The 20,858-nt window shown below is 32.5% G+C and overlaps 2 long non-coding RNA genes across 2 annotated transcripts; one reads left to right on the forward strand and one right to left on the reverse strand.

The window, feature by feature from the left end:
• Positions 1-671: 671 nt before the first annotated feature.
• On the reverse strand, positions 672-6,201 carry LOC139490285 (uncharacterized). Its single transcript, XR_011656265.1, has 3 exons — positions 6,036-6,201; positions 2,488-2,695; positions 672-1,064 (listed from the first exon to the last, which is right to left on the reverse strand). It is a non-coding gene; the product is annotated as an uncharacterized lncRNA (long non-coding RNA).
• Positions 6,202-11,492: 5,291 nt separating this feature from the next.
• LOC139487969 (uncharacterized) lies at positions 11,493-17,660 on the forward strand. Its single transcript, XR_011655905.1, has 3 exons — positions 11,493-11,670; positions 15,909-16,003; positions 16,899-17,660. It is a non-coding gene; the product is annotated as an uncharacterized lncRNA (long non-coding RNA).
• Positions 17,661-20,858: the final 3,198 nt, after the last annotated feature.

Below are 20,858 nucleotides of genomic sequence, written 5' to 3' on the forward strand. Positions count from 1 at the left end.
TTCTTTGATATGCCAAATCTAACTGTGTATGTAGATTCTTAATTTTTGGTCCAGTTTTCAAATTGGTCTACATTAAGGTCCAAAGGGTCCAAAAACACTGGACACTTTTAATTTGCAAAACACTCATTTGCAAATCCGCCGCCGCCTCAAACAAGAGCCACAATATCATGTATATAACCAAAATGTGCGGAATTACATGGGATTCAACAATTTCATTGGTTTTCAACTGTTACTTTTATATTTATTTTGCTATTTGATTTATAAAAACATGGGATTTTCAATATCCCATGGGACAGGGCAAAATCCCATGGGATTGACCATTATCCCATGGGATTTTGGTTAAATCCCATGGGATTTTTTTTTGTCCCATGGGATAATTGTAGTCCCATGGGATATTTGTTGTCCCATGGGACAAAAAAAATCCCATGGGATTATAATTATCCCATGGGATTTTTAATATCCCATGGGACAAATTAAAATCCTATGGGATTCTAATTATAAATATATAGATATAAATATACAGTAATGAGTATGTTACAATGTATTCTATTTGGTAGTAAATTATTATAAGATGAATCTTTTTAATTGAATATTCTTTTTTTCTTTGGAAATGTTAATTTAGCATATTGTTCTATAACTGTTCAAACTAAACTTTTAGACAACAAAGCAGATAATATAAGTATCAATATATGTTTATTCATGAATTATAGAATACTTTCTTGAAACACAATTATTTACCATTTGAAATCAATAAAAACTCTATTATTAAGCTTAACATACTAGTAGCTATTTAAGTAAATCTATTTTTTTCACAATATCCCTCCACACAAAACATTAATAGTTTCTTATCATCCAGCATTGTTTGATGGTATAGTCAACTTTTTGGTCATCCAGCACAGAACTTTGACATTATTGTGGTTTCAATATTTTTTTATATTTAAAAGAACTTCAAATCATTGACTGAGTGATGAAAATAATAACTGATCCAACTTTTGTCTTTGAATTTATTCTGGTCTTGTTTCTATGTTTTCTTCATTTATTTTAGGTGGTGAATTTCAATCCTTCTGAAAAAGAACCAATAAAATCTAAAGTAATGTATTATACAGAATTGTTTGCATACATGTAGCAATAATATGATTTTCAATAAAAATAGCTATGCAGTATGGATTTTACTGATTGTTCAAGATTGTCCAGTGTCATCAGTTGCTAACCTCCTACATTCTTTGGTCTCTGATGGAGGATTGTCAAATTAGCAATATACCACATCTTCCTATTCTAATACTATATAACAATCGATTAATTTCTTCTTCTTTATAACATTTGGGTATTTTCCAAAGTTATATACATAATATATATACTGTAAATTCAGAAATTAATGCGAGGTTTTTTTTATTGCGAAAAATGCAAAAGAGTTGTAAACGCAATAATTTAAACTCGCATTATGAAATATTGTATATGGATTAAACAGGATTTTTCTCAAAATCGTAAAATTTAAAATCGCATTTAAGTCTAAAATGACAGAATCGAAATAATAAATGCACGCAATAATTTATGAATTTACAGTTTAAAGATCAATGTTAAAACTTTAGACAACTATAATAACATTCCATTATTCACAAGAATTTGCAATATATTATACAAAATGCAGACAACAGAAACAATAATTTTTTAAGCTTTTGACAGATTTCAATTTGTGTTTTATTTCAATGAAAAAATACCTTGAACTCTTTGAACATATTGGAAATTATAACATTGATACAAAAAAAATTATATTGTTTTATCCTTATTTTTTGTGTTGTTGGCTTGCTGTCTCATTTTAATATACATTTATACATACATCAATAATCTTCTTCTTAATTAAAAGTAAAAATGGGATATTTTTGATTTTGATAATCTCAAAACATTATAGTTCTATTGAATAACTTATTACCAAGTTCAAAAACACCAATATGTTTGATATTAATTTTAAGACATGTATAAATGTTCCAGACCATACCAGTATTTGGACCTTACGTTAACGGTCCAGAACATAATAAAAGTATACACTAAGACTTACAGTCCCACCATATGTGTACAGTCAGACCATTTGAGTATACTTCTACTGTCTAGTACCAGCTCGACCAAACCTGTGTTTTTATTTCAAATGAATTAAACTTTTTGTATTTATCTATTAAAGATTTCAGTTATGTTGATCTGTACTGTACATTTGTTTCTAATAAACTTGACGAACTTCTTAAAATTGGGCAGACAGTCCAAATACTTGTATGTTCTGGAACATAAACATGATTAACAAGCATTTGGAAGGATGTCATGCTAGAATCCCATTAATATTGAGTACTAAATTTTGAGTATATACATGTAAATCCACAAGTTACTTACTGAAATTCATGGCGAACACTCACCAAAAACTTAAAAGAGGATACAATTTAGAGGAAAGACTGGACAGATGAATGCACTAACAATATCAAAACAGAGCATAAAACTTACCGAAAACAAGATGTTTTACATTTATCCTTCAGGAGCAGGATAATTGAAAAGTGTTTTTTTTTCTTTCTCTGCCGTCCATCATACATGTATAACCTTTGAATTCATTCATGCAAAATATGAAAATCTGCAAAGGTAGGACCTTGAACCTCAGCTTATACACATTTTGAATTTTGAACTGCATACTTGTCCTTTTCATCTTGCTGACAACCTAAACATAAAAAAATTATAAAAACATAATTCTAGATTGACTTTGTGGTTTTTTTTTTGTTGGTACACACAATTTTCCCAACTTTAAAACGAAAACATCATCACCAAATAGGAGGTCATACTAACCTCCGAAATATTTAAACAAGAGTGCACACCCTGAAATGTCTCGCCTTCTATACTAATCATTGATATTATGTTGATAGTCCTAAGTATAAAGTTAAGCATTATAACAACTGTCACATAAACTTAACATTAACCAAGATAACTAAACAAAGACCAATGAACCTTAAAAATGAGGTCAAGGTCAGATGAACCATGCCAGGCAGACATGTACAGCTAACAATGCTTCTATACAACATATATAGTTGACCTATTACTAATAGTTTAAGAAAAATAGACCAAAACACAAAAACTTAACATTGTGCAATGAACCGTGAAAATGAGGTCACTGTCAAATAAAACCTGCGCGACTGACATAAAGATTATAAAATATTTCCATACACCAAATATAGTTGACCTATAGCATAGAGTATTAGATAAAAAGACCAAAACTCAAAAACTTAACATTGACCACTGAACCATGAAAATGAGGTCAAGGTCACATGACATCTGCCCGCTAGACATGTACACCTTACAATCATTCCATACAACAAATATAGTAGACCTATTGCATATAGTATGAGAAAAACAGACCAAAACACAAAAATTTAACTATAACCACTGAACCATGAAAATGAGGTCAAGGTCAGATGACACCTGCCAGTTGGACATGTACACCTTACAGTCCTTCCATACACCGAATATACTAGCCCTATTGCTTATAGTATCTGAGATATGGACTTGACCACCAAAACTTAACCTTGTTCACTGATCCATGAAATGAGGTCGAGGTCAAGTGAAAACTGTCTGACAGACATGAGGACCTTGCAAGGTACGCACATATGAAATATAGTTATCCTATTACTTATAATAAGAGAGAATTCAACATTACAAAAAATTTGAACTTTTTTTTCAAGTGGTCACTGAACCATGAAAATGAGGTCAAGGACATTGGACATGTGACTGACGGAAACTTGGTAACATGAGGCATCTATATACAAAGTATGAAGCATCCAGGTCTTCCACCTTCTAAAATATATAGCTTTTAAGAAGTTAGCTAACACCGCCGCCGCCGCCGCTGCCGCCGTAGCCGCCGCTGGATCACTATCCCTATGTCGAGCTTTCTGCAACAAAAGTTGCAGGCTCGACAACAAACCGAAATTATTACTTGATTAAGATCTTGTCATAAATTAATGGCATAGATACTCTTATTTTTGAAAACTTGATGTCTATTGCATACTTATATTCCTTTGTACTTGAGTATGCATATAAAGATGGACTCCAAGGACTTTAATGTTAAATAAGCATGATTATTTTACAGTTTCTCAGCTGTATGTGTACATTTTGAGAGAATCTTGCAATACTGTATATTCTGATATTCAGAACTTATTGTGAGGTTTTTATTAATACAACTGAAAGCTGTATCTCATTTTCATTTCTGATACATATTTATGAGCTGAAGACCAGTGCTGAAATTTTCTCACTGCATTGAAGACCCATAGGTGACCTTCGGCTGTTGTCTGCTCTTTGGTTGGGTTGTTGTCTCTTTGTCAAATTCCCAGTTTCCACTTCCCATTTTATAACATGTATGCTGATTTTTCTTAAATTACAATATTTAATCATGCAATTTTGTCCATTATTGAAAATACGGTAAGCAAAAATAAATGCACAAAAAAATTTAACATTGTTATATGTAAAAGGCTTTTTTTTAAATTCAAAACAGTTGCCTACACTGTTAATTTCCTTGTTTGATTTCATATTTTTAAAGCCTTTAAAGCTAGCTAGATGGTATGCCAGGGCGGATCCTGCCATTTTAAAAAGGGGGGTTCCCAACCCAAGACAAAGGGTATGGTCCTATATTCATTTGATTTGTTTTATTGTCCCATATAAGAATATATATGGTATAGGGGTGGGGATCTTGACTGTTAACATGATAACAGCACATTCTCAAATTGAACGGGATGGGGTGACCCCCAAGGAGTTCCCTTTCATTTTATTTCATTAATTTTATTGTCTGTCCCCTACAAGAATATATATGGTTTAGGGGTGGGGATCTGGATCGTTCATAAGATAATAGCACATTCTCAAATTGAACAGGGTGGGGTAACCCCCAGGGACCTCCCTTTAATTTCAATCGATTTGTTTTAGCGTCCCATTCAAGAACATATATGGTATAAGGGTGGGGATCTGGACTGTTAACATGATAACAGCATATTCTCAAATTGAACGGGGTGGGGTGACCCCCAGGGACTTCCCTTTCATTTTATTTCATTAATTTTATTGTCACCTACAAGAATAGATATGGTTTAGAGGTGGGGATCTGGATCGTTCATAAGATAATAGCACATTCTCAAATTGAACAGGGTGGGGTAACCCCCAGGGACCTCCCTTTAATTTCATTTGATTTGTTTTATCGTCCCATTCAAGAATATACATGGTTTATGGGTGGGGATCTGGACGTTTACAAGATAATAGCATATTCTCAAATTGAAGGGGGTGGGAATTACCTCCCATGGACTCACCCTCTCTTCTTTCTTCCCCCCAAAATACCCTTTAATAGGCCCCAATGCACAGATAGTTTACATTATATTCGCTTGATTTACACTTTAGAATATATATATACACTATACAGGTGTAATTTTTTAAGATAATACAACTGAAGACAACAGTCATGACAGTGGTGGATCTAGTCCGAGATTACTCTGACGTCCGACGGCTGTTTTGCCAGACAAGCTGGGGCCGTGGGACGTCAGAGCTTGTCCCATATCAAAAAGTGTCTGGCAAAACAGCCGTCGGACGTCAGAGTAATCTCGGACTATTGTGGATCCAGAATTTTTCATAAGTGGGGGCCCACCCACTTCCTAAGAGGGGCCTGCACCTGCCATGCTTCAGTGATTCCCTTTTTAATCAACCAATGTTTTTCCCAAAAAGGGGGCCCTGAACTCCTGACCCCCCCCCCCTTTTTTCCTCATTTCAATCATCCTGATATAAATTTAGTTTTATCACTTACAATAGGAATGGTTAGAATTCCCCAATAATTCTTATACATGTATACCATTGATATCAACATATTTCATTTTTGATAAATGAAAGGCAAAAGTTTTCTATGGGTAGAAAAGGATAGTGGGAAGCTTTCAGATTCACACCATGCCGGTGGCTGGGTTTTTATGACCCTCGTTCTTTGCGGACTAACTATTAAGGCCAGTGGTGGATAATAGTGTACGTGCATTAATCTTCTATACCTTCTTAATCAATATATTCAAATACTGAAGGCAAGTGTTGTAATGTATCAATGTCATCAATGTCTTATTTGAGCCCACCGTGCTATTTACATGTGGGATCGAGAATGCAGGGGAAGGAAACTTGTCAATTATGTTTATTTTTAAGCCAAAATAAAATGAACCGCCGTAAAATTAACCTTGGGTAATCCTCAAATTGATGCAAGAGGCTTTACGGGCTGACTACTAAATACATGTCTTAATCTCAAAATAACTCGGCAGCGTCAAATAACAGTTGATGTAAGGCTCGTCTCGGAAAGGGGGGAGGGTGTCTTTTTTTCTGTCTTCTTTTTTTTAGTTATATTTTTAAAAACTTACACTTTTTTCCATTATTCTCTTTCTTTCACTTTTCTTTATTCCTTTTTTTTTTCTTTGTACTTTGTTCTCTATTCTGTTAATAAACATCCATACCCTCTTATGTGGACTTACGGTAGTTTATTTTTTAGTTCTGGCAGAGATATTAGATTCAATACAGTGGCGGATCCAGAAATTTTCATAAGTGGGGGCCCACTGACTGGCCTAAGAGGGGGCCCGCTCCAGTCACGCTTCATTGATTCCCTATATAAGCAACCACATTTTTTTCTCAAAAAGGGGGGGGGCCTGGCCCCCTAAATCCGCCTCTGCAATATATATGTCTCTGGTTCTGGTATTATGCGATAAGTCAATTTCTTTCTCATGCAGTGTCATAAAATATATTGGTTATATGCATATCAGCCAAGATTGTGCGTAAAATTTTAATGAACAATTCAACACTATATACACGTTATGTGAATTTTATTAAAATCGATGATGAACATGAATTTGGCAGCTAGTGCCCCTTAAACAGGCAAAGTTCAATTAACAAATTCTGATCTACTGACATTCAACACCAAATTACTTACTTGCTGTATATTGATATGTGATTGTATATTGCCAATACCTCAAAATCGTGAATACGGCGTGGCGTTTGAGGTGTTGGCCGCTATGTTTGATACGGGGTCACCGGTGACCGCTTCGAGGCAGAGAAAAAATGCAGGTAAAAAGTGTAGAATTTTGTTTTTGAAAATTTGAGTTGTAAATTTTCCTAAAAAAGCCGTTCATCTAGTTGTAAATTTTCCTAAAAAAGTACTAAATTCCGTGCATCTATTAATATGGGTATAAACAAAAACTGAACAAGAAAAGTATTAGTAAACAGACAGAAAGTCGTTGAATTAATTATTTTACAATTGTTTTAATATATGAGAGAATGTTTTAGTCGAATTTTCTTTAATTACAGATAAATGTATTTTAGTTCAGGAAATGGTTTATTCTTCGGGAACGTCTAAACACCGCTCAGGACCTCCTGAGTTCACTCAGGACATACAGAGTGCACTCAGGACCCTTTATAGTCATCGTATCTGCACACAGGATGGATGTTTATATTCGTTATACGCTTCTTATTTTAGAGTTAAATTTTGGTAGAATTTGAAATCGAACTTAGATAGATATATTAATTCTTATAAAATAATGAGGGCTCGTGTCACTGATTACACAACTACTGAGCCATGAATTATCCAATCAACAAAATTGATTGGATTATCTTTAAAGTTGTTTATGAATTGTATTGTTGGTTCAGTGTTATACCTTTAACATGAATTTGCATATAGAAAAAATAAAATATCTCATTTGAAGTAATTTTTTAGTTTATTTTTCATGATGAAGGGTAAATTAATTTGTTGTGTTTTGCAGTTCACGAATAAAGAAAATTATTTTATAGTTGCGTTTTTTTCTGTAACAAGTTCGATTTTTGTTTTTCAGTGTGATTCTTTTATCTCTGTCTAAATCAAGTTTTTAAACAAACACAATGTTAACTGAATATCAAATTTTATTAATTTGTATATCTTTATTCTCAACAAACCATTATACAAGAGAAAACAATTATGTACAATATTCAGTTTAACCTTAACGAAGACTTAGTCGTGGTTTGAACGGATTTCGTGTCAATAAACTGTCTTCGAAATAGTCTTTCTCGCTTTAACAAAAATCTTTTTTTTTCAATTAAGTTTAGAATTTTACTACAATCTAACTTACATATTGAAAAAATTATACCCAAAATATAAATAATTATACCCAAAATATCATAATTGTCAACAACAAAAACGGAGACGAAAACGGAGACAAGTTCATTTTCAGAATTTATTTTCACATTGAAATTCGTCTCAGGCTTGTGAAACTGGACAAAACGACTTTAATTAGAGCAACAACAAAAAAAAATAAATGCGGATTTCTTAAAACATTCGTATAACTCAAAAATAAAATTCCCGGACAAGTTCGATAAAAATGAGAAATAACATCCAACAGTGGCGGATGCAGGAATTTTCGAAAGGGGGGGTGCTAGCCCAGGGCAAAGGGGGGGGGGGGTGCAGGGGGGGTGCAAACATATGTCCCGATTCAAATGCATTGATCGGCCAAAATAAAGGGGGGGTGCGGACCCCCGGAACCCCCCCTCTGGATCCGCCACTGTCCAACTACATGTATATGAGTTTGATTGTTTGAAAAGTACGGCTTTTACAGTTAAGAACGGGTTCCATATACAAAACTTTTATTAATATAAATTCTTGAAAAGTATGAACATTTATTTCCCTTTTCAGACTTGTGCAAAGAATAAATTACTGGTCCAAACAGGATAATAAAATTAAGAATAAAACTAAAAAATTTATGGAACGAAATTTTAATCAAATACGAAAATCTTAAAACATCGTGATATTCATTTTAAACGTCACACTATTACTTCCCGCATGGTCACACTGTACTAACAACACAATCTATAAACAACAATAAAAATAATCCAATCAATTTTGTTGATTGGATAATTCATGGCTCAGTAGTTGTGTAATCAGTGACACGTGCCCTCATTATTTAATAAGAATTAACATATCTATCTTAAATAAGAAGCGTATAACGAATATATATACATCCATCCTGTGTGCAGATACGACGACTATAAAGGGTCCTAAGTGCACTTTGTATGTCCTGAGTGCCCCCAGGAGGTCCTGGGCGGTGTTTAGACGTCGCGTTATTCGTCTGGCGGCTTCAAATATTTTTTTTATCAATAACTGACACACAAGGAGACATTTTTGATTTTTGACAGCATGAACCCAAGTTAATTAGCAAACACAAATTAAGAAACAAAATCGTTTACAATTATAAATTTTATAGAAGGAAAAAAAAGGGGGGGAGGGGGGTAATAAACAAATTTTATTTACGCTCACATAATTCTAAAAAGTTTGCATATGTAAGTTCTCTATAGATAATGTTAAATTATTTCAGGAGTTTTGAAAAAAGAAGATATACAGTTTAATTTCGACTAAAATAGTGATTCTTTTTATAGAATTGTGATCTCCAAGCGGCCCTCATTGTACATCGAATAAGATCTATATTTCTCAACGTTTTCAAAATGAAATAACTAGAATTGAAAACTTCCCAACTGTGAAAATTTGTTATTTCTAAACTATTTAATTATTAATTCGGAAAGAAAAATTTATCTAGCATATTCATATATTTTTATAAATTTTTCCAAGGAAACCTTTTTTTTGCAAAGTTTACTTCTATGTGTTGATAACCATCACCAGAGACATATTCTCTGCCATCACCAATTAGTCCTAATTATTAAAGATCAATTGACCAAATTCAAATGATTATATTGAATATGATCATCGGTCATCCGTGACGTATTCCAAATAACGGCGCATGCCGATAGATAGATAGTTTATTAATTAGCGTCTCGCCATTTAAATTTCATCAAGGGGACTTTATTAAACCAGTTACTATACAAATCCTTGATAAAACTATCATATGTACATGTACTTATTAATATTTTTAAAACAAATTACGAAAACGTTTAGTGTAAAAATCACCGAATATAAATGTTTCTTTCTGCCTAAAATATATTTGCAGGTTTTGGCATAACCATGCACCCCCTTTTTTGAACGATCAATGCATTTGAATGGGGACATATGGTTGGAACCACCCCCTCCCCCCTTATCAGACCAAATGACTTCCCAATTAGCAGAGGCGGGTTAAGTTTCCCCCCTAAATCATGGGAAACAAATGGTAGATTATATAGGGAATCACGGAAGCATGACTGGACGTGACCCCTCTAAGGTAGTCAATGAGTCCCCACTTATGAAAATTTCTGGATCAACCATTGCTTAGTTCTAGTTATCTTTGGTCCTAGTGTGAAATAAAGCCAATGGGTCTTTTTAAACACATCTTCATACATGTATACGTTTTCTCACCTTTTTTTCCATGCAAAATTGAAATTATGTTTACTCAGTGCGCAATTACTGTAGTTTATATTTGCTACTTTTCTTCTGAATTTCATATAAATGATGTTTTGATTTTTTTTTTCTCGAAAAATTAGTGGTGTTGAAATAGGGAATGGACACAGATACCTTATCACATTTAACAACAGAAATGTTGTATAATGTCATCAATCTGTATTACACGTAGACAGGATGTTCTGTAGAAAACTATACGTTATACACACCCGAGAATACACACACTGTCGTAATGGAAAATTACTGTATGTTATAGTTACCTGTAATCAGCTTTGAAACACCATGTCATGACAGTTCAAAAAGATTTTCTTCAAATCAAAATGGAATATTCATTTTTTCTTTAAAATTTAAAACTTTAAAAAGTAGACTTTGACAAAATTATGAAATACAAAGAATTGAACAATTTAAAATCATATTTTAACAAAGATTTAGATATAATTTTACAACGATCCTAAAAAAATATCCAAACGAACGTTGAATCAAACGATATGAACCTATGCAGTTTTATATTAAAATACTGACACACACAAGTTTGCCATCTCAGTGTGCAAGGCAAGGGTGCTTGGTGAGGTGCTGGAACTTGATGTACATGTATCATCAGAGACATATAATATTATATGTCTCTGGTATCATTAAGTTACAGTTCTGTTGGATTTGACTGCCTTTTTACAGAGACTTTCTATTCTTACTGTTGTCAGTTAGTATAGACTGTTCCTGGCTTAGAATGATTCTCTGCTCAGCAAATGGTGCGTAATTAGCATTTGATTCAAATTTCTTGTAGAAGTAAAAAAACACAAATTAATGTATTTAACAACTTTATTCAGGAGCACAGTCTGTATTATCGTAAATAACTTCGAGATTTATGTCATTGTGGATCGCAAGTTTATTGTGCTGCTCGATCTATGCTAATCGATGTTCAAGTATTTCATATTTATATTTATTCGTGAGGCCCTCGTCATCATTTATATTCACTAAAAGATTTAATAATTATAGCGAAAAAAATGCGAAACATGGGGGAAATAATATATTTTTAGTAGCATTATTATTTTAAAATCTTAACTCTAAAATGAGAAGTGTATAACGAATGTATACATCCATCCTGTGTGCAGATACGACGACTATATAGGTCCTGAGTGCACTTTGTATGTCCTGCATGTGTGCACTCAGGATGTCCTCCTGAGCGGTGTTTAGACGTACCGGGAAAATCTTATCTGATTCAGGATCAATTCATCGGTTACACTCCCCTATCACCAGTGAATCTTTTTTGCTGACATTCTGAAAAAGTATTGTGTAGTCCATGTGTAAGTGTTGATTCTCAATTTTCACATGTGATTTTTATACCCCCGCTTTAAAAAAAGGGGGGGGGGGGTATACGGGGGTAACGTTATACTGTTTTACCTCTGTCTGTCCTTCCGTCAGTCCGTCCGTCCCATGAAATTTTTCGTCGCATTTTTCTCAGGAACTACAATACAAGGATTTCTGAAATTTGGTTTCAGGGTTTATCTAAGTCAGCTATACCGTGTGATGCGTTTTCAGATTGATCACTTGACAACTTCCTGTTTACCGAACACTTGTATGATTTTACACATGATAGCCAAGTTAAAAATTTTCGTCACATTTTTCTCAGGAACTACAATACAAGGATTTCTGAAATTTGGTTTCAGGATTTATATAAGTCAGCTATACCGTGTGATGCATTTTCAGATTCATCACTCGACAACTTCCTGTTTACCGAACACTTTTACATATTTTTACACTATTAATATTATCCACTTGCGGCGGGGGTATCATCAGTGAGCAGTAGCTCACAGTTTCACTTGTTTTAACATTCCCTGGACTTCTGCAAAAAAAAATTATTCAGTTCACTGATTAAGATGGAAGGTAAACGAACAGAAAGTCACAGGACATTCCGACAAAAAGTCAGACACATGTCAGACTAGTCCAAATAATTATGACGTCTGGCAAGGCTATTTTATTTTTTTTCTGGGACGCCTTCCTACGTCTCAGAAAAACGTCATAATTATTTGGACTAATGTCAGACATAAAGTCACAAAGTTGATAGGACAAAACATGCAAAAAGTCACAAACAATTTGTTGACAATTGTTCATGTTGTTAGAATATAAACCAAAAAGATTTTGAAATATCTTCTTTTTATTACATATACTCATTTTTGATTAAAGGAAATTATTCATAATATAAAAAAGAAGATGAGGTATGATTGCCAACAAAACAACTGTCCACAAGAGACCAAAATGACACAGACATTAACAACTATAGGTCTTTACAGCCTTCAACAATGAGCCAATATAAAAAAGATGTGGTATGATTGCCAATGAGACAACTGTCCACAAGAGACCAACATGACACAGACATTAACAACTATAGGTCACTGTACAGATTTCAACAATGAGCAAGCCCATGCTGCATAGTCATGATAGTCAGCTGTAACAGGAAATCATACCATAACTTTTTTTTATATATATTTACATGTAAAAAAATGCATGCAAATGTAATCAAAAGCTGCAAACAAACCTAATGATTTTTATGCGCAAATGTAATGGTAATGTGCGCAAACCTAATGCACCGATTTAATTGTTTTTAATAAATTTTAATTGCATTTAAGTTGCTACATCATGTTCATGTATAAAACTTCAAGAAAAATACAAAAAGAGTGTTTTCTTGTTCAAAGAAAAATAATCTCAAAACTGAATTGTGACTTTTTGTCCTGTGACAATGTGTGACTTTTTGACCATGACTTTTTGTCCTGTGACTTTCTGTCCTACATTCAGGTTGAATAGGGGAGTTTGGTTGACCCTGTCTCCCTCTATCTGAGACTTCTATCTCAGTGATGAGCTTTATGTTTCATGTATTGTGCTTGTCATATATGTATGTGGGATAAAAGCTCTACAGATCTTATGTTGTATTGATATATGTATAACCGACAATAAATAAATCTTTTTTGGTAGCCCCTAACAAGTAAGAATTAGGTTACTTCTTTTTGTTTTGACATCTTGCAAGGGTTTTTATACCCCCGTTTTAAAATTATACCCCAACTTTAAAAAAGGGGGGTATACTGTTTTACCTCTCTCTCTGTCCATCCATCCTTCCGTCAGTCCATCAGTCCGTCCGTCCGATGAATATTTTTTTGTCCCATTTTTCTCAGGAACTACAATACAAGGATTTCTGAAATTTGGTTTCAGGGTTTATATAAGTCAGCTATACCGTGTGATGCGTTTTCATATTCATCGCTGGACAACTTCCTGTTTACCGAACACTTGTATGATTTTACACATGATAGCCAAGTTGAAAGTTGAAAACTAACAACCTTATTTATGTACTAAAAATTGAAGAACAGATATGTTACACATAAACAAACGACAATCACTGAATTATAGGATTCTGACTTGGAACAGGCACATCCATAACAAATTGGCAGGGTATAAGGAACTTTGAAAATGTTTAGTTTTTGTGGTTTGGTCTATTTTCCGGATACTGTAAGCAATAAGGCCCCTTTATTTAGTGAATGAAAAGATTGAAAGATGCACATGTCTGTCTGCCATATTTTATATGAACTTGACCTCATTTTCATGGTTCATTGGGCAATGAAACACTGCATTGTTTTGTCAGTTTATCATATATGTTTAAAGTTACAGGTAGATTCTATTTGGTAAATATGAAACAATTGTAAGGTGTGCATGTCTGAATGTCAGATTCATATAACCATGACCGCATTTTATGGTTCTTTGGTCAATGATAAGTTTTCTTGGTTTTGTCATTTTATCAGATTTTCTAAGCATAGGTCTACTTAGGTAAAAAAAGAAAATGTCTGCCTGCCAGGGTTAATTTTACTGTGACCTCATATTCATAGAATAATGATAATATTCATGATATTGAACAGCAAGAATGATGAGTAAGTTGACGTTATATACAAATAAGGCAAATTTTCAGTTGCCTACTAAAATTATGTAATAGTAGTTATTCCATATCTATATTATTAAACGAGAAGACCTCATTTTTGGTGTCGCTTCTCTTCTTTCCACAATAAATTAATCAACACGCCTCTGTGTCCTATAGGTACAGTGCATAGTCGCATTTGTCATCCATTCATATGATTATTCAGATTGGGTTATTTTGGGAGAAAAACGAGAAAAAAGGCATCCGGATATTGTCCCGTCATTGGACGAAATTTTAAGTCTGATTAGACTTCCGGTTTGCGTTTTTCTGTATACTGTATTTTAAGAATTCTATCTGCTATCATTTTCAAGTTTACTATCCACGGCGGTCACATAGTTTATTAAATAGAGAGGGTCTGTATACTATATCAATGACCACCATGGATCGATTAGTAAACTTAAAATTGAAAGTAAATACACTATATTTATATAGTAATTAATGAATGTTCATAATATACAGATTTATATAAGCGCTAAAATTATTCATTCGAACTTTTGATACCTTTTCTGAAATTCTCCAGTTATTAAATCTTTTTACAAAATTCGTTGATTACAAAAAAAGAAGATGTGGTATGATAGCCATGTTGAGACAACTCTCCACAAGAGACCAAAATGATACAGAAATTAACAACTATAGTTCACTGTACGACCTTCAACAATGAGCAAAGCCCATCCCGCATAATCAGCTTTAAAAGGCCCTGAACTGACAAGGTAACATAATTCAAACCAGAAAACTAGCGGCCTTATTGATGTACAAAAAATGAACGAAATACAAATATGTAACACATAAACAAACGACAACCACTGAATTACAGGCTCCTTACTTAAATGTTCATAACATACTCAATGTATTATGTTCATATTGAAATTGATAGAAAACCAAAAATTGGGAATTTTGGAAATAAAGGAGGAGGGATACAAAAAAACATTTTCCTGTCCCCAATAACCTATGACTTATGATACTTTTGCTGAAATACCCCACTAAATGTATTATGTTCATATTGAAATTGATAGAAAACCAAAATTGGGAATTTTGGAAATAAAGGAGGAGGGATAAAAAAAAACACATTTTCCTGTCCCCAATAACCTTTGACTTATGATACTTTTGCTGAAATTCTCCAGTCATTCAATATTTTACATAATTCTTCCAACAACACTTTACATACTATAAACTACGCTCTGAATGCCCGCGATTTCACGGGTGTGTTCTAGTTGGTATTATTTTAGTAGGTTTCTCTATACGAATTGGATTTTGAATAAAAAAAGCATATTCACCTGGGAAAGTGTTATTCACCGCGCTTAACATCAGGCGCTTTTACATGCAACGTTATGGTAAAATGTTTCATGTAAAATTTGTTTTGGTATATGTTTTCTTCTCTCGGAATATGGAATAAAACAATTACTGGCTTTTGTTTCGGTAAATATGGGTTTAATTGACGCTTGAAAAACTGATATTCACTTCCGATATCAGCCTCAGTGAATATATGTTTTTCAAAGGTCAATAAAACCGCATATTTACCTTATCAAAAGACAGTAGTTGTATATTATTTTTGTCATTAAATGAAGTTTACCCTTTTATGTGTAGGGCAAGAAGCAAGAACATTAAAGATAAAGGCGAAACTATAAACAGGAGAAATTATCAACAAAATTAGATTTACAGAGGTCAACAAAGCCTAAATGGTAAGTCCACTGTTATAAAAGTTTTTGTCCTTGAATAATGATTAAATACTTATAAAAATAAGATGTGGTATGATGAATGAGAAAACTATCCATCAGAGTTCAATTTAGTGGATGTAAGCATTGTAATTACTTATTAGAGGCCATTGATGACCTGTAAGTATAAATGAGAAAACCCATACCCTATACATGTTATAGTAATCTATAAAAGACAACACTAACCAAATTTGAAACAAAGCATCAATTCGAACGTCAAATATACCAGACTAATTTATAAAAACAAAAAATTATGAAAAATAAAAATGACGGATATGAACCAACATCAACCACTGAACTATGTACAAGCTCCTGATATTGGACGGGTATAATATGGCTGGGTTGATATAAAAATAAGAAGCACTTAGCAGTCTGATTTCCAATGAGACATTTCTCCAATAGAGATCAAATGACATTTAAGGAGACTCTAGGATATAACAATTTCAGAAAAATATTTAATATTTTTTTTTCATAAGTCATTTTATTTATAACTTTATTAGTTGTTACTTTATCATATGGTACACCAAATCATTCAAAACAATCAATTCGGTTTGACCCCAGATGACTTTTAAAATGTATATATCATTGAAAAAGCTCCAAATTATCTCCCTTTGGTGCAAAATGCCATTTTTTGGCATTAGAAATGTAATATCTTTTTTAACTCATCGGTGGCCTATATATTTTTTTATTATAATTTTTAAATAAGCTGTACTTAAACTAAACTATTATAAAATTGAAGCGATTTCTGTAATTTAGTACTTGAATATTCAAATGAAAGTTTATCATAATATTCATAAACATGATAAAATAGCCATTTTATTGATCTCTTCACTGATAATTTTTGATTTTTTTGTATTTGTAGGTCAGACATCTCGATTTTTATGGTCATCATTCAACAGATCAATACTGAACGGAAAACTTAAAGTTGATATTTTTCTCCCTAATGCGACTTTTTATTAATTTGTATTTTGAAATGGAACGTGTTTTTTCCTACATTTATTTGAAAGAGGAAATTTCAACATGATGACTATAAACAAAAAGGAGTCATATCATCACGATCATTGATGCACAAGAACTTGATCATATAAATACAACAATGTAATTATCAATTGAAAGATGGAACGACTGAACAAAATATTAGAATGTTGGTGTCCAAATAAACTTGCTTTGTCTTCTCATTTGAATCTCTCCATTCAATAAAGATGTACAGAGGAAGATCTTTGAAGAACAGATTGAAAAAATGTTTTGTCTAAGAATTGCAGGAATATTCTAGTGAATGAAATTATTTATTGACTTCACTCTTATATATTGGACTGAATAATTGTACATAGCAAGTTGTGAATAAAGAAAACAAAAACTTTAACAGAAAGTGTTTATATTATAAATTTGCAAATATGAGCATACTATTATGTACACCACAAAGGTATATAATTCAAATTGTTTGCATATATATACAAGTATTGCAATGAAACTATAACAAAGAAAATCTTACCTCATGAAAAGAGTAAACTATTCAGTCAGAATATGAAATATTTTTTCAGTTCTATTTTTCATGATAATAGAATAAACAAGACAATAATTTCAAAACAATATTTTTTCATTTATTTAGACATTTCATCATTTTGTTTTAGTGAAAGGACTTTACTCTTTGACTGTAAATATTATTATACATTCCAAAATAAGAATAATCTTTATTGTCATATAAACAAATATAAAAACATGTTTGTGACAAAATTTAAAACAAAAATATATATATGTATATATAAAAAATATAAAAAAACTTGTATACATTTAAAACATTTTAGTACCAAACAGCATTCATTGTAACATACACATAACTTTATATTTATATCTATATATTTATAATTTTAATCCCATAGGATTTTATTTTGTCCCATGGGATATTGAAAATCCCATGGGATAATTATAGTCCCATGGGATTTTTTTGGTCCCATGGGACAACAAATATCCCATGGGACTACAATTATCCCATGGGACAAAAAAAAATCCCATGGGATTTAACCAAAATCCCATGGGATAATGGTCAATCCCATGGGATTTTGCCCTGTCCCATGGGATATTGAAAATCCCATGTTTTTATAAATCAAATAGCAAAATAAATATGCTAGTAACAGTAGAAAACCAATGAAATTATTGAATCCCATGTAATTCCGCACATTTTGGTTATATTCATGACATTGTAGCTCTTGTTTGAGGTGGCGGCGGATTTGCAAATGAGTGTTTTGCAAATTAAAAGTGTCCAGTGTTCAAAATTAAACTAAGTTTGATTTTAACAAAAATTAAATTCTTGGGCTTATTTGATATGCTTTATCTAAATATGTACTTTGATTTTTGGTTATGGGCCCAGTTTTCAAGTTGGTCCAAATCAGGATTCCATATCAAGTATTGTGCAATAGCAAGAAATTTTCAATTGCACAGTATTGCACAATAGCAAGAAATATCTAATTGCACAATATTGTGCAATAGCAATTAATTTTCAATTGGAGTTATCTTTCTTTGTATAGAATAGTAGGTGATAATATATGTTTGAAATTTGCCAGACATGACTATGATGTCATTTTCTATTTTTATTTGCCAATAACTTTATGTAAATAACTTCATTGGGAATTTGCCAATATAAAATGTTGCTGATGAAGCTTTTTTTCCTTATCTTATCTAAAATGTTTTTAGATAATGTATGTTGGACATTTACCAGACATGACTATGATGTCATTTTCTATTTTTATTTGCCAATAACTTTATGTAAATAACTTCATTGGAAATTTGCCAATATAAAATGTTGCTGATGAAGTTTTTTTTATTGTTTTATACAATAAACAATGTATATTCACTTTTACTACCAACCAATCTTTACCATTCAATGATAACAAGCACTTTATTTTACATTTTAATATTTTATGATGTATTTAAAAAGAGTAGTTATTGTTGCAAACTCCATTAGAAATTTGAATTGATATCAGTTTTGGAAAAAGGGAAACAGGGATGTGAAAAAAAAGGGGGGGGTTTAAATTTTTCTCATTTCAGATTTCATAAATAAAAAGAAAATTTCTTCAAACATTTTTTTGAGAGGATTAATATTCAACAGCATAGTGAATTGCTCAAAGGCAAAAAAAAAACTTTTAGGTTCATTAGACCACATTCATTCTGTGTCAGAAACCTATGCTGTGTCAACTATTTAATTTTAGATTTAAAAAGTTTGAAGAAGAAATCTTTAATTGATTTGTAAAATCTTGACACTTGTTTTGTGTAAAAAAAAAACCATGTAATGTCAAAAATTTGATCACAATCCAAATTCAGAGCTGTATCACGCTTGAATATTTTGTCCATACTTGCCCCAACTGTTCAGGGTTCGACCTCTGCGGTCGTATAAAGCTGCGCCCTGCGGAGCACCTGGTTTAAATATGACTTAAATTGTTAATTGGCTCTTTAAGTTATTGCCCTTAAATGATGATTTTTATTTTACTGATTTGTGTTTTCTATACATGAAAACTAGAAAGTATAAACAGGTAGAAAGTGTAAAAATTATAATAGATACAAGATAATGATCTACAAATTAACAACCATAACTGATTTTAATAACGACAACAATAAATTGCAAAATGACATCTTTATTTTTAACAGATGAGTGTTTCCACTTGAGGCATCTCTTGTTTTATGATATATATAATGTTGATATAAGAATTGATTTCAATGACAGTGCATTTTCCATTTCTATGCAGCAACACTCAAACAGTGCCTGCAAATGGAATAATTATCTCCCAGTTGGAACGTTATTCAAGGGCTAAACCTTGTTTTTAGTATTCCGACTTCCTTGAAAAGGGAAAATTATTGCACCAAGAAGGCTTCCAGAACAGAAAGCAAGATAAAGTCATCCCTTCGTAAGTTTTACGGACGAAATTTATAGTTAACAGTTATGGAATATCTGAGTCACAGATGACTACGGGTATGTCCTTATTGTTTCACTTGCAACCCCTCCTCTTTTCCTCGTTTGTATTATTAATTAATAAGACCTATCAACGGATGAGTACTTGCAATACATGACAGGTTCACATGTAGAGCAGGAATCGCAAATGTTTCCTTAGTCCCTGAGATTGTCCTAGGGACTTGTTATTAATGTAAAAAATTTGTGTTGCTAAATCTAATTTTTTGTGTGTAATGTGTTTTGGGTTTTTAATTGGTCATTTCTTCGCTTTTCTTTTCTTTTTGGTCATGGTTATATTTTCCAATGTTACGATTTCATCGTCAGGCCTTTTATAGCTTATAAATGATAAATTATAAGGTGTTGCTCATCGTTGAAGTCTGTCCTTGATGGATATAACAGTTGTCCCAGTCATTGCCAATCAAAATATTTACTACTAAAGTGTATGTGGTGACTAATACATTATTAACCATATTTAAGAATTTTAAAAACACAAAAAAAACCAACAAAAAAAACCACCACAGCATCAAGTGTTACCATATCTTATGTTTACGAACAAGTTTAATTTCTTCTTTGTCATTTCTGGTAGTGTCACAGACAACTTGAGTTGTATCAGTTTCACATTAATGCTTACACGCCATCCAGAAACAGCAGTGACGGTAAGACTAGAACGATAGGGTGGTATAAACGTTAACTGTTTGTACAAATGAAAAACCAATTCACGATAAGTAAATATACAACTATACAATTTTGTATCACAACCGTTGGTTTTATCAAAATTACCGACTGAATTATAGTCTTGACCGGCATCAGCACACTCACACAAACCAAGGATTTGTATATTACTATACAAACCTTGCCCTAAAACACCTGCACAACTTC

Source organism: Mytilus edulis, chromosome 9, assembly GCF_963676685.1.
Source record: "Mytilus edulis chromosome 9, xbMytEdul2.2, whole genome shotgun sequence".
Classification (NCBI taxonomy): Eukaryota; Metazoa; Mollusca; class Bivalvia; order Mytilida; family Mytilidae; genus Mytilus; species Mytilus edulis.